Here is a 16,397-nt window from a genome sequence, read left to right on the forward strand (position 1 = left end):
CTAAAGAAATTCATCTCTTCAACAGCAGCTCTTACTGACTGTAGGGTTTTAACTGGAATTTGTGTCTGCTCGGGCCTGAGTTGTTTTATATTATAACGCCATAGGTTCATGTTCATGGCTATGCGATAGCATGGTTATTTTTAAAAGTTCTAATCAATCATTATATGTCCATGGTCATTACTACTTGGTAATGAACACAAAGATTATAGACGTGTAGTTTCGCTTAGTGGTTATAGCACTTGTCTGTTGCAGCGTGAACTGCTTCTGTCTGAGATGGAATAATAGCCTAGAAATAAAGACGTAAGGTATTTTAGTGCGATGCATGGTAATCCTTAGACCTCTGCGAGGTACCTGCTCTCCCTCTGCTTTTAAAAGGTTTCTGAATCTATTATGTGGGTCTTTAAGGCCTATCAGCCTTCCTCACTTACACAGCCAGTGTCCACCCTGTTTCTCCTGTGTCTGGGGAGCTGAGCTGGTCCAGAGCATCCAGAAGTCAGCTAGAAAGAGGACATCACTGACCTCCGAGAGCTTCGAGTCAGCCAGCCGATCCAGCAGTCGTGGAAGGAGGCTGGTGGGAAGGGGGCATCCTCGTTAGTAGGTCCAGGGTCGTTCAGGCCTCCGTGGAAGCACTGAGTGGAAACAGAAAGTGAAGAATCAGTATTGTCTCAGCATGTCCACCACTGTTAGTCAAACTGATGGGATGGCGATAAACCCATGATTTTCTCCTGCACTTCTTGTTGCCAATGTTCATGATGAAAATTTATGATGTAATTTACCATTGTTTTGCCCTGAATATTTTCCTGAATATTATTTCTTACTGTAAGACAACTCTGTTTAGGGCTGAATTGTTTGGGGATAAGAATGAGAAAATATAAGGAGAATTAAGCTAACAGACAACCCAACAAAATGAAAGTTGCAATTTGGATGATCTAAGAAAACCTAGGGTGCACGTTCCACCAGGGCCATTAATAGGTTCCCTGTAAGTTGTTATTTATTTATTTTTTTTAGGAACTTCTGTTTTAGATGACGAGAACAGCTAAGATTCCACCGCCCTGGAGGTTTATACAGCTCATTCCCATGTGCTTTCATCTCTAGATCTTTAAACAGCCCCATGACTACGACCTGGTCAGAGCAGATGTTACTACCACCATTATTCAGTGGAGGAAACTGAGGCTTAGGGATGCATTAAGCATAACTAGTTAGTAGCAGAGACTGGAATTTGACTCCAAATTCAATCATCTTTCTACTAGTTTCTCCCTACTATGAATTCTAAATCGGGTCTTCAAAAATTTAAAATACGCTCAGCAGTTATATCCAGAATTTAAAACATGCAACATGTCTAGGTAAGTAGCTATTCTGGGAGATAAATGATCTTCAGATCACCCACCCTTCCAAGCAACTTCATCTCAGAACTGAGAGTGAGTTCAAGAGTTTTATCCAGCTTCAGAGTAGAGGATCCTTTGGGAAAATAATTTTAAAGAATGTGGATCACCAGTTAATTTTGACCGGTTATTTTTTCCCAAACCAAACTATCTGGCATTTGTGTCTTATTTCTTCCTGCTGCCAATAGCTGGACCCACACATGTTCAGACCTCACACAAAAATGCCAACGTCTGCACATTTTCGCGACGAACAAGCATTTTCAGTCAAAGCAGAGAGAAATGAGGCTCTGCCTGTCTGTTGCAATAACATTAATATTATCTCTGTACAGCTGCTTTTAGAAGTGCAGAGTTAAATGCAGAGCCCTGGAGATGCCTAGGAGCACACATGAGATGAGCACAGCCATTCACGGAAGACCTAAGACACCGAAAATTTGCAGGATAAACTTTTCACCATGACAAAAGTAGAGCAGTGTCGCCTATTCCAGTATGAGATTGACAGCGGGAAATAATGACAATAAGTTTCGTGTAGGATGTATTTTTGATGCAGAGAGTTGGAAGAGCTATATTTGTGTTCTTGGTCAGAGTAAGTCACAGTATTATTAACTACCCATGTAAATTTGGGCTCAGGAATAAAAAGGCTGAAATCTGAGGGTGGCCAAGCCAGTCTGGCTGTGGATAAGCTAAGGAAGAGTAGATGGGAAATAAACATTCATGACAGGCGTTGTGACAAGAAAGACCATTATATTAGTGGATAGCATTTCAGAATTCAGAGGAGCGGAGGGTCAGCTTTGCACCCAAAGCTGCAACTGCCAAACGGAAAGTGCTTAGTAAAACTGGCCTGAGGTTGCCCGTGCAAAGGCATTGATGGGGCTGGGCTGGCCTCTGGGGACGGGCAGGAGAACGCTAGTGTCCAGTGGCCTATTGACAGTTTCACTCTTATCCTTTCAGCTGCTGTTAACTGAGAAAAGAATTTTACACACACACACGCACACCTATATATGTGCTTGCTTATTTATGTCAGACTTAATTTTTTTTAGGGAAGTTTTAGGTTCACAGCAAGATTGAAAGGAAAGTATAGAGATTTTCCCTTGTCCCCCTGCCCCCACACGTGCATAGCCTCCCCCATCAGCAACACCCCCACCAGAGAGGTCCATTTGTTATAATCAATGAACCTACATGACACATCGTAATCACTCAAAGTCTGTAGTTTAATGATGTTTCACCCTTGGTCTTGTGCATTCTATGGGCTTGGACAAATGTGTAATGACATGTATCCATCATTAGAGTATCAGAGAGAGAAGTTTCACTGCCTGAAAATCGTCTGTGCTCTGCCTATTCATCCTCCCTACTCCCCCACCTCTAATTCTTGGCCCCACTGATCCTTATACTGTCTCCATACTTTTGTCTATTTCCAGAATATTGGAATGTTTCAGTACGTAGCTTTTTCCAATTGGCTTCTTTCACTTAGCAATATGAGTTTAAGTTTCCTCCATGTCTTGTCATGGCTTGATAGCTTATTTCTTTCTAGCACTGAGTAATACTCCACTGCCTGGATGTACTACAGTGTATCCTTTCACCTACTGAAGGACATTTTGGTTGCTTCCAGGTTCTAGCAATTATGAATAAAGCTGCCATAAGTGTTTGTGTGCAGGTTTTTGTGTGGACATAAGTTTTCAACCCCTTTGGGTAAATACCAAAGCATGTGATTGCTGGACTATATGATAAGGGTATGTTTAGTTTTGTAAGAAACTGCAAAAATGTCTTCCAAACATCTTCACCATTTTGCATTTCTACCAGCACTAAATGAGAGTTCCTGTTGCTCCCTGTCCTCATCCACATTTGGTATTGTCAGTGTTGGATTTTTGGCCACTTTTAACAGGTATGCACTTGTATCTCCTTGTCGTTTTAATTTGCATTTCCATGATGACATATGATTTGGAGCACTTTTTATATGCTTATTTGCCATCTGTATATCTTCTTCGGTGAGATGTCTGTTCAGGCACTTGGCCCATTTTTTATTTGGGTTCTTTGTTTTCTTATTGTTGAGTTTTGAGTGCTCTTTGTATATTTGGATAACCATCCTTTATCAGATGTGCCTTTTGTGAACATTTTCTCCTAGTCTATGGTTTGTCTTCTCATCCTTATGACTTTTTTCCTTCACAGAGCAGAAATTCTTAATTTTAATAGAGTCCAGCTTATTAGTTATTTCTTTCATAGACCATACCTTTGGGGTTATATCTAAAAAGTCATACCCAAGGTCATCTAGATGTTCTTTTATGTTAGCTTCTAGAAACTGTATAGTTTTACATGTTACATTTAGGTCTATGCTCCATTTTGAGTTAACTTTTGTGAAGGGCGTAAGGTCTGTGTCTAGATCCATCTTTTTGTAGGTGGATGTCCAGTTGTTCCAGCACAGTTGGTTTAAAAGATTATCTTTTCCCCATTGTGTTACATTTGCTCCTTTGTCAGATGTTAATTGACTATATTTATGGAGTTCTGTTTCTGGGCTCTTTACTCTATTCCACTGATCTATTTGTCTCTTCTTTCATCAACAGCATACTATTTTGATTACTGTGGTTTTATAGTAAGCCTTGAAGATGGGTAGTGTCAGTGCTCCAACTTTGTTCTTTTTCAGTATTGTGCTGGCTTTTCTGGATCTTTTATCCCTAATATAAACTTTAGAATCAATTTGTTGATATCCACAAAATAACTTGTTGGGATTTTGATTTTGATTGTATTGATCGAGTTGGGAAAGACTGACATCTTCCTATCCATGAACATAAAATATCTCTTCATTTACTTAGTTCTTCGACTTCATTCATCAGAATTTTGTAGTTTTTCTTATATAGATCTTGTTCCTATTTTCTTAGCTTTATACCCAAGTGTCTCCTTTTTCGTGGTGATAATGTAGATGGCATTTTGTTTTAAATTTCAAATTCTACTTGTTTACTGCTGATACACAAGAAAGAAATTGACTTTTGTATATTAACCTTGTACCCTGAAACCATATTATAATCTCTTGTTAGTTCCGGGAATTTTTTGTTGTTGATTCTTTCAGATTTTCTACAGAGATGATCACGTCATCAGTGCACAAAGATGATTTTATTTCTTTCTTTCTAATCTATGTACCTTTTCTTATCTTGTCTTATTTCATTAGCGAGAACTTTGGGTGAGGGGACCATCCTTGCTTTGTTCCTGATCTTCATGGGAAAGCTTCTAATTGCCCATCATTATGTATGATGTTAGTTGTAGGTATTTTGTAAATGTTCTTGATCAAGTTGGGGAATTTCTCCCCCATTCCTAATTTACTGAGACTTTTTATCATGATGGGCATTGGATTTTGTCAATGTGTTTTCTGCTTTATTGACATGATCATGTAATTTTTCATTTTTAGCCTGTTGATGTGATGGGTTACATTAAACTGATTTTTGGATGTTGAACCAGCCTTGCTTACCTGGGATATATCCCTTTTGGTTATAGTATATAATTTCTTTCTATATTGTAGGCATGCACATTTATTTAATTTCCTATTTACACTTTAAGTTTATGAGTGAGAAGAGAACATTTCCTAGACATTAAAAAAGTTCTAAATGTCTACAACTGTTGGTTCATGTCATGAACTAAATTTGAGTTGTGCATTTTCACATCGATTTTGATCTCTTTATTGAATTCTGCAGATAATGAGGCTGGAAGTTTTCTCTTTGACAATGATGATAGTTATCAGACTCTCTGCAATCTTGTACTTTCCTAAAATTTGATGTTATGGCCAAGAATCATATTATATTCATCTTATTTTAAAGAGTACAATCTGTGTTGGTAGGAATATAATTTTAGAATTTCAAGTATGTGCACTTAGTCAAGATTTTCCTACCCTGTGATTCATGTCTTGCTTTTTATTTTCCATGTAAATAGGACCAACATGCTATTATTTCCAAATTAAGGGTGTTAGAAACTGGCATCTAGAAATTAGGAAAGCTGAGAGTCAGTCTGGATTTTGAACCTTAGCCGCTATCTGATTATTGCATTTTACAGTTGGATCATTTCTCCACTGTTGTGAAGTAGAGACAGCAGGATCAGTCACATATTAAGTAATTTATTCAATATCTATTGATTGCTAACTATATACAAGGAACTATAATAAATACTAGGGATTCAGAGATGAATGAAACAATGTCTGTATCCTAGAGGAGCTCACAGGTAAATGAAGGAGGTAAGTATGCAGATAAATAATGAGTGCCTTTACTGAGATATGACTAGAGTTTTCTGGAAATGTGGAGAAGAAAGAAACTCTCCCTTGGGGAGTTGCATTTGACTTACGTCTTGAGTACTTTTTGGATATGTTTATCAGTTCTCTCCAGAAAAATGATGCAAGGATTGCGCTGTCTTTATGTATTTCACAAACCGTCTCCCCAGATAACTAATATGTGCTTAAAACTGACTATCACTGCAGTAACAATATAATTTCTTTTCTCGGTTTGCAGAGGGTTTTCTCGACAAAATGCCTGCAGCACAGATATGAGTCTTCTCATTTCACCCGTGAGAAAACTGAGCACAGAAAGGTCAGTAACTTGCATGAGGGCCTGTACACTGGCACGGCCTGGGTTGGAACCTTGCCTCCTTCTAATTCCTCAAATCGAAATCTTTCCTCTTGTTTAACTCTGATGGCATAAATATGAAAGTCCAACAGGAGCACTTAGTAAACATCCTATTTCAAATGGAACATTTTCATTGATGCTGAGGAGTTGAGCATTCATGTGGCTCAGACACCCATTTGTTAAAATGAATTTAGGGACTGCTCTGCTGGGCAAGCCTGGTGTTCCATCCAACTCAGGATTGTGTTGACAACAGAGGCCTCAAGGGTTTTCCAGGAAAGGACATAGTTTTCCTCCTGACATTAACCTTAAAGGTCAGGTGTACTCTCAGTAGCCATTTATGGCTCTGACATTCATAAATTTGGTTAAAACCTTTATGAATCCATTTATATTCCTTGCCTGTACCTCTTTGATGGTAATGAGCTCCATGGGTTTATTATTTTCTGATAAAATAATACTTTCGTTTATTTGTCCTTAACTCACCTTACTCAGTTTGAAGGAGCCTTCCTCTTCTAGCAAGGAATTGAGAATTATGAGAATAATTGCTCTTGTGTTTATTTTTCACATGATCACCAAAATTCTCTGTTTTTTAAATTTTTTCTTGAGCAAGAATAAATAAAATGTTACATTATATTTCTGTGGCAGAGGGACCAATCTTTTGTTTAAAGATCAGGATTCTGTCTTCTGGCATATTCTGGTACACTTTTTCTGATGCTGAAACTTGCTCTAGAGTTCCCTTAAAATAACCTGATTTTGGTATTCATAATACATATTTGCCTGTTAAAGGCAGCTCCGATCTGGCCCTAAGGAAGCTTGAGGTAATTTTTGTTCTCATCTACAACCACTTTTGGAGAGTAAGTATATAGTCTATTATGTTGTATGTATTTCATAGCTGATTATAACTGATGTGTTATAGAACATCTTTAAAGAGAAGAACACTGGCCAGGATGTGAAGAATCTGGTGTTCTAGAACCATCTCTGGACTGTGGTTTCCAAGTTTATAAAATTAGGGGCTGAATTAGGTAAATGTCAACATCTCTTCATACTTGACAATTCTGAGACCCTGATTTCCTTGGCCATTGAGAGGTACTTGCTCTCAGTATTGTTGAAGGCTTTGAGGTGGAGCACATGTATTGTTTACTGTTATCTATATGGCCTGTTTCTCACATCAGAGATCTCTAGTAAATGAAACAATTATAATTTCCCCACCCCATCCTCTTACAGAAATGATAACCTTTCCTATAGGTTATTCTTAAGGGATGGTTTATTTTAGGTTCCCCAAGCTCATCCAGTTTGGAGGTGAGCCTTGAAGGCCTCCTCTAGATCCCCTTTCTGTTCTAGGTGGTCACCCTTGTAATTGATCAACATCATCCTTTAGGAATTTATATTGACAAGGGTAAACATTGTCCAAAGGCTCTCCATTTACATCTTTGAGTTTGCTTAGAATCTTAAGGCCAATGGTATCTATCCCAACTACATTTGTTTTTTTGACTTGGGTTACAGTTATTTTTTAGCGTTGACTGCTTAGTGGTTTTGCCATGAAGAGTACACATTTGGTAGGAATTATTTCCTTCACTGTTTTTTTTAAATAGCAAATGCAGGGCTGTGAAGTTCTTAGTCATTTGAATACAGCATTACCGTGCGCAGCAAATGAACCCTCATCATCCATCCATTTGTGACCAGGTCTCTCTCTGCCTCCTCTGCCTGGGGGCCCTAGCTCATGATTCATGGGTTGGAGAAAGCACATGAACGCACAGGTCCAGCAATCTCATCTGCAAAATGGAGCCAATGACCCCCATGTCTTGGGATTGCATGTGAGGAATGCATAGCACCCCTCTGATCTGCAGAGAGTATTTTAAATTTGTGGATGTTGCTTCCCCCATATTGCTTTCTAGTTCTTTAATTCAGCCATCCAGCAATGCAAGTGGGAATAGACCAGGAGCAGAGGGGTATGAAAGCCACAGCACACCGAGTCCCGGAGAAATGTTACTCACAAATAGAGAAATGCTGTGGTCTGTGAAAATATGAGTGGATTTAATGTGACTTATAAAATTGACCAGACCGATGCTCATTGTTTTTCGAAAAGTTGCTTTTTATGGTCAGATTGGCTCTGGTTGTCTTCAGTTGCTCTGCTCTTCTGACTCTGCTGTGTGGCTCCTATTAACTGCGATGATCTGGCTCTTTCTCTTAGATAGCCTCCTTTATTAGGCTATAAAGCATTATCTGTCCAGGTTTGAAATCAGAGCCCCTGCTCCTTAAATGATTTCCTTTGACAGTTGAGCACTTCTCTCAACCTCTTTGTGCTGTCAGAGCATTACTGTCAGGAGAGAGTTGATTTCTGCCACCTGCCCTCGCATAGCCCTTAAAGGACTTTTTTTTCCTCTGTTCGCCATCCAGTACGTGTATCCTACCTCCATCCCTGAATGGAGAGATGCAGGGACTGGCAAGTGGGAAAAAAAGGAAATATAAATCCTGGGGAAATCTTTTGAAAATCCTAATTTTAGATAGCATCATGTTTTGTAAAATTACTCTCTTTTGGTACCTCTAAAGTTAAAACGAAAATGTAACTATTTAAATGTCAATTGGAAAATAACAAAGGAGCTTTGTTGTAGGAAGAATAGACTATGTGTTTCTTCATAAAGGTCCTCCACTCATGCCAGAGGATTCATGAGGTTGATTTTTTAAAAACCTCAAACGCCTCTTTGAGGTTCCTAGTGGAAAGCCTGTGGTAGACATTGGAGATTGTAAAATGAATAAAACACAGGTCTTGCTTTCATTCCATGTATAGTCTGAGCAAGGAAGCCAGGTATATGCTTATATATCCAAATAAAATAATATCAAGCAGGATGACAAGATACAGGTGCCGACACATGATACAGATGCCACCAGGATGCAATGGAGAGGGAAATGAACTGAGGGGGGCATCTGGGAGGTGGGGGTGTTAAAACCAGGCCCTACAGGAGGGGTGAGATTTAGGCTGGCAAGCTGGGGAGAGAGCAGTAGCAGAAGAACTAACTGAGCAAGGAATGAGATGAAGGTTCCCTGTGTTTGGGGAAAGGCAAGTAGCCTCGTTTAGAAGGATCAGGGGAGCATGAGTGAAGGGCGTGGTGGAGGATGGCATGGAAAAGGTGCCCCATTCTCCTTTTCACCTTCATCCCAGCTGCTTCCCATGACGGCCATTGTCTCATCTAACAGGCATCTCACCAATACTTTGGATCTTACACTCTAATTTGGAGAAGGCAAAGTTTTCCCCAGTGCCACTTTGTGGTCTGCTAATCTGAATATGACTTGGACAATAGCAGGATGATAGCTCAGATATTCACTTCTGAATGTTTCTTACTGGGGTATTACAAAAAAAGTTGTTTTTTTTTTTTTTTTTTTTCTTGGCTAGTAAGTGGAAGCTGAGAGGTTTGGTTTAGGATGTGCTGGTGGTGATGGTATGTTATTTTGTTTTTTTTTTTTTTTTAAGAAAATACCTGATGCTCTGCAAATGGACTGCTTAATTTGAACCCTGGTTTGTAAATTCCATGCCTCAGTTTCCTCAGCTCTAAAGTGGGGATAATATGGGACCCATTTAGCATACGGTAAAAAAATGAAGGATCTGTTATTTCATAGAACCAGACTTCCAGAGGGAGGGCAGTTTCAGGGCTAACTCAGCAGTTAGCATGGTCACTGGGGACCCAGCTCCTTGCTTTCTTTTTCTCCGTCATGCTTTGCAAATGATTTGGTGCTCAGGCTTCTCACCTAATGGTCCCAAGCTGACCACTGCAGCTCCAGCATGACATGGCCATTCCCTCCTGGTGCCTCTTCTGATCAGTGAGGGAAATCGCCCAGAAATCCCCAGAAGGTTACCTCTCTTTTCTCCTGGTTTACAGCTTCTCAGGGTAGAATATGCCTACTTTGAATCAATAGCTGCCAAAGGGGATTACTGACAGAGACCAAGCATGACTGCCCCTGGGGCTGGGGGAAGCGCCGACTTCTCTGAGCTCTCGGCAAGGGGGTGGTAAACACAGGAAGAAATCCTAGGGTGACACAGCAAGGAACAAGGGGAAGCACTGGCTTTGAGGCTGGCGGCAGAGTGTCTGCCTCCCTTCCTCTGTATTGTGGGGGGATTCAGTGAAAAGATCTGTACAAATAATTCACCAAGCACCTGACACATGGAAAGCCCAGAAAGAAATTTAGTGCTTATTCTTATTTATCTTCGTTTGTAATATTATTTCATTTAAATGGACACTTCTTCTGACTGATGTGGGCAGAGTCATCTTTCCCTTTATAGCTGGTTTTATCTTACACAGTAGTAACTCTGATATTCTCCCAAAGATGTGAATGGGATTCATCTATTTGCCAAAATACCTAGATGGCGATGTTTTTTTCTTCAAGGCTCCTACTCTTCAGGGTGTGTACTCTGTAGGTTCAGGAAGTCTGGGCCACATAGATCATAACATTCTACTGCTTATTAACTGGGTAACTTTGAATTAGTTACTCTGTGTCTTCATTGCCTCATCTTTAAATGAGTATGAAGTTGGTGCCTACCTCACTGGGTTCTTATGAACATGTCGTGAGTTAATTCATTTACAGCAGCACTTAAAGAGCGCTTAGTATGTAGTAAGAATTAAATAAATGTTTGCTATAAAAAGCCAGGCATCCAGACATCTGAAGACTTACGATGTAGATTTTCATCCTGTCTTCTGGAACCAGCTTGAGCTATAACAGCATTGTTGGCTTAGATTAATGCTTAGTGCCAGGTAGATTGTGGACTAACCACATTGGATCCTGATGGATTTTTGGTGAATAGGGAAAAGAGAAAGGATATAATAAACATTTATTTGCATGGTGACTTGATCAGAGTAGAAACACAGCTATTTTCATGATAAATGCTTTTTGGCAGCAAACAACAGAACAGTTGTCTACAAGATTTAGCAGGACAGGTTTGTTTTTCTCACATAGCAGAATGGTGGTGCTGCCTCCTGGCAGAAGACATGCTTTACAGCCTCAGAATGAGGGATGCAGCTCCAGGAACATGTCCACATTCCAAGAAGTGGAGAAAGTGGAGAGGGGCAGCATAAGAAACATCCGGTTTTTATGTCAAGAAAGCAGACACTTTCCTAAAATCCCCCAGCAAAATTGTTTTTTCTGTCCTATTGGGCAAAAACATGTGACAAGCCTGTGCGAGCTTCAGGGGAAGCTGGGAAAAAGAATGTTCTGTTTTGCCAGTTTCTAAGTTAGAGGTGGGACAAGGGAGAAGAGTGCTGGGAATGGATATTGAGGGAGCCAACCTATGATGTCCACCATAATTGTTTAAACATAAGAGCCCCAAAACAATGCTTTGTATTTCCCCAAAGCCCAAGGCAGAGAAAGCAAAAGGCAAACACGGTTGAGTGAAGACAGCACTGCTCTGTTGAAATGGTGTCTTCTGATCTTCTGATTTGTACAGGTGTTTTAAGTTAAAAAACAAAAAAAATCTCCAGTTGGTATTACCATGCTGAGTTTTGCAGAGCCTCTTTGCTTTTCTGTCATTTACTATGCAAACAGAAGACCACAAGGCCTTCTGGCAGGTGGGAGAAAAGCGCTTAAATTACCTTTGGTTTTAAATATAAAATAACCTCTTGGAGTCCCACCCTGTGGTGCTGGGAAGTCTGAGCCCTTCCCACACATGCCCAGCTCTACGCACGTAGCTTTCCTAGAAGTGGTCCATTTCCCATTTCACAGTATTTATAACCCTCTCTTAGAGAAGCAAATGGGCTGTACTAGGAAGTCATATTAAGACAGAAAGGAGATTTCGGCTGCCTCAGTAGTAAAAGATAAAGACATAATTTAAATTCATTTGGTTGAAAAGATAAATGCAGATAAAAGCCCAGTAAACAGGAGCCAAATGCCCTGGCACGGGAAGCAGACAGACAATGGACCTGGCGGTCAGCCACCAGAGCCTTCACCTTCGCTGGGGATTGGTTCTGAGCAGCTGCAGGTGCCCACTGCAGGGCCCTACTCTGGTGCTATGGAAGGAGGAGAATCAGGGAAAGAGGCCACTGGGGAGGTAGGGGTGAACAGGAAGGGCCCCAAAAGAAAAAGAAAGAGGATGAGGAAGCAGACAGGTGGGGAGGGAACCTGCAAGCTCCCTTAAAGAGCTATACAGTCAAACCTGCTTTTGCTCAATAATGTGTCTTCAATACAAATGGCCAATAGACCCATGAAAAAATGCTCAATATCACTAATTATCAGAGAAATGCAAACCAAAGCCACATTGAGGTATCACCTCACACCAGTCAGAATGGCCATCATTAATAAGTCCACAAACTTAATTGATGGAAAGGGTGTGGAGAGAGGGAACCCTCCTACACTGTTGGTGGGAAGGTAGTTTGGTGCAGCCATTATAGACAACATTATGGAGATTTCTCAAAAATACTAAAAATAGACTTAGCATATGATTCAGCAAACCCACTCCTGGGCATGTATCTGGAGGGAACTCAATTTCAAAAATATACATGCACCCCAATGCTCATAGCAGCACTATTTACAATAGCGAAGACATGGAAACATCCTAAATATCCATCAACAGATGACTGGATAAAAAAGCTGTGATATATTTATACAATGGAATACTACTCAGCCATAAAAAAAATAAAATAATGCCATTTGCAGCAACATGAACAGATCTGGAGTTCGTCATTCTAAGTGAAGTAAGCCAGAAAGAGAAAGAAAAATACCATATATCACTCATACATGGAATCTAAAAGAAGAAGAAGAAGAAGAAAAAAGACACTAAAGAACTTATCTACAAAACAGAAACAGACTCACAGACATAGTAAACACACCTATGGTTACCAGGGGTGAGGGGGTGGGAAGGGATAAATTAGGAGTTCGGGAATTGCTAATATTAACTACTATATAAAATAGATTAAAATAAATTTCTTCTGTATAGCGCAGGGGACTATATTCAATATCTTATAGTAACCTATAATGAAACGTAATAAAAATGAATATATGTATGTATATGCATGACTGAAACATAATGCTGTACACCAGAAATTTAAACATTGTAACTGACTACATGTCAATAAATTAAAGAAGGATAAATATATCCCAGATCAAAAAAATAATAATAATAACGTGTCTTCACATAGAAAACAAACTGTGGTTAACATGGAGGAAAGGGTGTGGGGGACAGATTAGGAGTTGAGGATTAATAGATACACATTACTATATATAAAATAGATAAACAACAAGGACCTACTGAATAGAACAGGGAACTACACTTGATTTCTTGTAATAAGCTATAATGGAAAAGAAACTGAAAGAAAATATATGTATGTATAAGTATAACTGAATCACTTTTCTATACACCTGAAACTAACATTGTAAATCGACTACACTTTAATAAAAAATAAGAATTAATAGGAAAAAAGAACTATACAGTCCCCCTACCCCCTAAAAAAGGCCTTGGGCTGTAGTGCTCAGAGAACTTTTTTCTGTATGCCCTTTGCTTTCAGGGAAAAATAAAACCCAGAATGCCTTTGTCCTTAGTAGTGAAACATCATTTTTAACTAGAAAATATCTTTATTTAGGGATAACTGAAAGAATACTATTGACATTATCCGTGCTGTCTGTGGCATCTTGCTGGAGCTGTCATAACTTTCTGTGGTTCAGATCAATTCATTAAACACTGGCTGAGCATATGTTTGGGCCAGGCACTCTGCTAGTTTTTGAGTTTAATAATGTGAAAAAGACAAGGCCAGCGCTGGAGTGGCTTATACTATAACTGGGGGGCATGTGGCAACATCTGGAGACATTTTTGGTTGTCACAACTTGGAGAGGTGCTACTGGAATTCAGAATACTTCACCCGTGCTGAGATTGGAAAACTCTACACTATTTTGAAGATACATGGGGAAAAAGTAAAAATAAAAAATGGTACAATTGCAGAAACGTGTACGTGGTAAAGAAGTGTCTAAAAGACAGGACTCAAAAATTCCATCCATGGGAATCTGTGAAGAATACCAACGTGGTATCAGGTTTTCAATGAATTGTGAAGGATGTTTAGGAGTTCACCAGGAGAAGGGGGTAAGAAGGACCTCCTTAAAGGATTACATAAAGAAAAAAGATTGTAGGCAGAAGAAGATCCAAAAGCAGAAAGCCTTCAAATTTTCCATAATGTGAGAGGTCCGAAGTACTCGTAAATGATCCTGGAGGGGTAGACAAGATCAAATTATTACCAGCCCGGGGCGCCAGTCTCCGGAGCTTGAACTCATGTCTATAACTGATGGGGACAGTTGAAGAATTATAAGCAAATGAGTGATTCGACCAAAATTTTAGGTGAGAATAGTAACTATTAAATTCTGAAATAAACTGAACAGGACTAGAGAGGCCCAATTAACGTAACCATTAGCATTCTACTAGATCTCTCTTTCTCTCTCTTTCCTTCTCTCTGTCTGTCTCCTTCTGTCTCTGTCTTTGCCCATCTGTCTCATTCTCTTTCTCTCTCTCTCTCTCTCTCTCTCACACACACACACACACACACACACACGCCCCTTTGATGATCTATCCCCAGAACTGTTTATACTTTTATATTCTACAGAAATTGTTGGCAATCAACAAAGAGGTCTGGTCTAGAAGGAAAGTAAAACTGGAAATAGTCTGATCACTTGGGAGAATGTGGAGGCATTGAGAGCTTTAAGATCCCTATGAAGCCAAAAGAAGAAAGTTTAGCAGGAAAGAGACCCTGAGGAAAATGATGAAGGACAGGAAGTTGTGTCTAGAAAATGGAATATGGGAATCTAAGGGTTTGTGTGTAGAGCAAGTCCAGGTCAAACAGGTGCCTAAGATGCTTAAGTGTCAGTGAATGAAACAGAGGACAGCTGCCATTAGGCGTGGAGAGAGAAATGAGTCCTTGGGCTGAGGGGTTTGGTAGCTTATTCATGTGACCATCCAAGAAGCCTGGGATGGTGGCAGAACTTGAGGTAAGGATGAAGAGTTTGAAGCAGGTGTCACATTTATCTATGAATATAATGGAATGGTTGGAAGAGAACAGTGATGAGAGGGAGTAGAAGTTATCCATCAGTTGCACCCACAGAGCAGGGTGAGGGAGTTTGCAGTCGACTCCATAGGCCTCTGAACTGGGAAAAAACCATAGTGCCTGTTATGACACATACTGCTGTGAAGGCTTTCAAGAGGCCTTTCTCCCTGAGCTGAAACCCTTGAGAACAGGTGCTATATCTTATTCCTGTACATCTCCCTAGTGCCTTTAAGTCTGGCACAAAGTAAGCACTCAATCAACAAATGAACTAATTCCCAGTGGTAATAATAGTCACACTTAGTTAGCAATGAATCCAAGGGAAATATTTGGAACTGAAGGAATTCATTCTTGAAGATTAACTCAATATGTTTGAGAATGTGGCAGGTATTCTGAAGGTTGAAATCTGTCTGTGGTTTAGACTTTAGCAGACTCTGTAATACATTGTTTTCTCTTAGACAGACAGCTTCCAGAAGCATTTTCTACTTGAATGTTTCTGAGATTGCAAACATTTTTATCCAAAAGATGCTTGAAAACAAATATTCTGGAATGCAAGTTTCTGGGTGTTTTTTGTTTTGTTTTCTTTGTGCTATTGTTGTGTCTGTGTGTTTTGCTGTTGTTGATTTCTTCTGCTCATTTTTGTAAATTTTATAACTCAGTTTTGCCTGGTTGCACAAGAAAATTGTTTTGGCCTCATTATCTAAATGGGGGAATTCAAATGCCTATGAGAATGACTCACGATAGGTAAGGGTGATGTGATTAGTATCATCAAGTTAATCCTACAAGTCATAAACCATTCAACGGAATTTATCCAGGTCATATGAGAAATGGAAAGAAAAAAATGTTCTAGAATGATATTTTCCAGAATGGTAAATGTCAAAATTTTCTAGAAGATTAGAATTATGTATCAGTTAGGACACTCTTCACTGTAAGTAAGCAGCAAATTCAAATTAAAATGACTTAAACTGTCTTACTGTCTCACATGACATGTGGGAGGTAGGCTGTGCTTGGCTGATGGACCCCACAGCTCAGGGACTCCACAGTGGATCTGGGTCCTTCCTGCTCTGACTTCCACTACAAGTCAAGAAATTCCTTTAGCATCACAGGATGACTCTAGCAGCTGTAGACATAATATTTACCCATTTATTCAGCAGTTATTTATCCAGTGAGTATTATGTGCCAAGGTTCTAGGTACTGGGGATATGATAGGATTAGGTGGACCCAGTGGAATAAGTTGTCTATAAGTGTCCAGATAGATCTCCTGCTATATCATTAGCTAAGAGATGCCTTTGTCCATATTATCAGGTAAGACTCTCTGCCTTTATCAAATTTACATTCTAATGGGAACTGAAATCAAGGAGAAGTGAAGGCGAGGGAATAAATATATGATACTTCCAGTAGTTGAAAGTGAAGGGCGA

At 39.7% G+C, this 16,397-nt stretch overlaps 1 protein-coding gene across 1 annotated transcript in view; it reads left to right on the plus strand.

The window, feature by feature from the left end:
* Positions 1 to 16,397, plus strand: part of TTC29 (tetratricopeptide repeat domain 29) — a 723,881-nt gene that overhangs the window by 395,940 nt on the left and 311,544 nt on the right. The window contains exon 8 of the mRNA XM_074377718.1: positions 5,864 to 5,941. The gene's annotated coding sequence lies outside the window, so the exon portion shown is untranslated. The remainder of the gene's footprint in view (positions 1 to 5,863; positions 5,942 to 16,397) is intronic.

This window comes from Camelus bactrianus, chromosome 2 (genome assembly GCF_048773025.1).
Source record: "Camelus bactrianus isolate YW-2024 breed Bactrian camel chromosome 2, ASM4877302v1, whole genome shotgun sequence".
NCBI lineage: Eukaryota > Metazoa > Chordata > Mammalia > Artiodactyla > Camelidae > Camelus > Camelus bactrianus.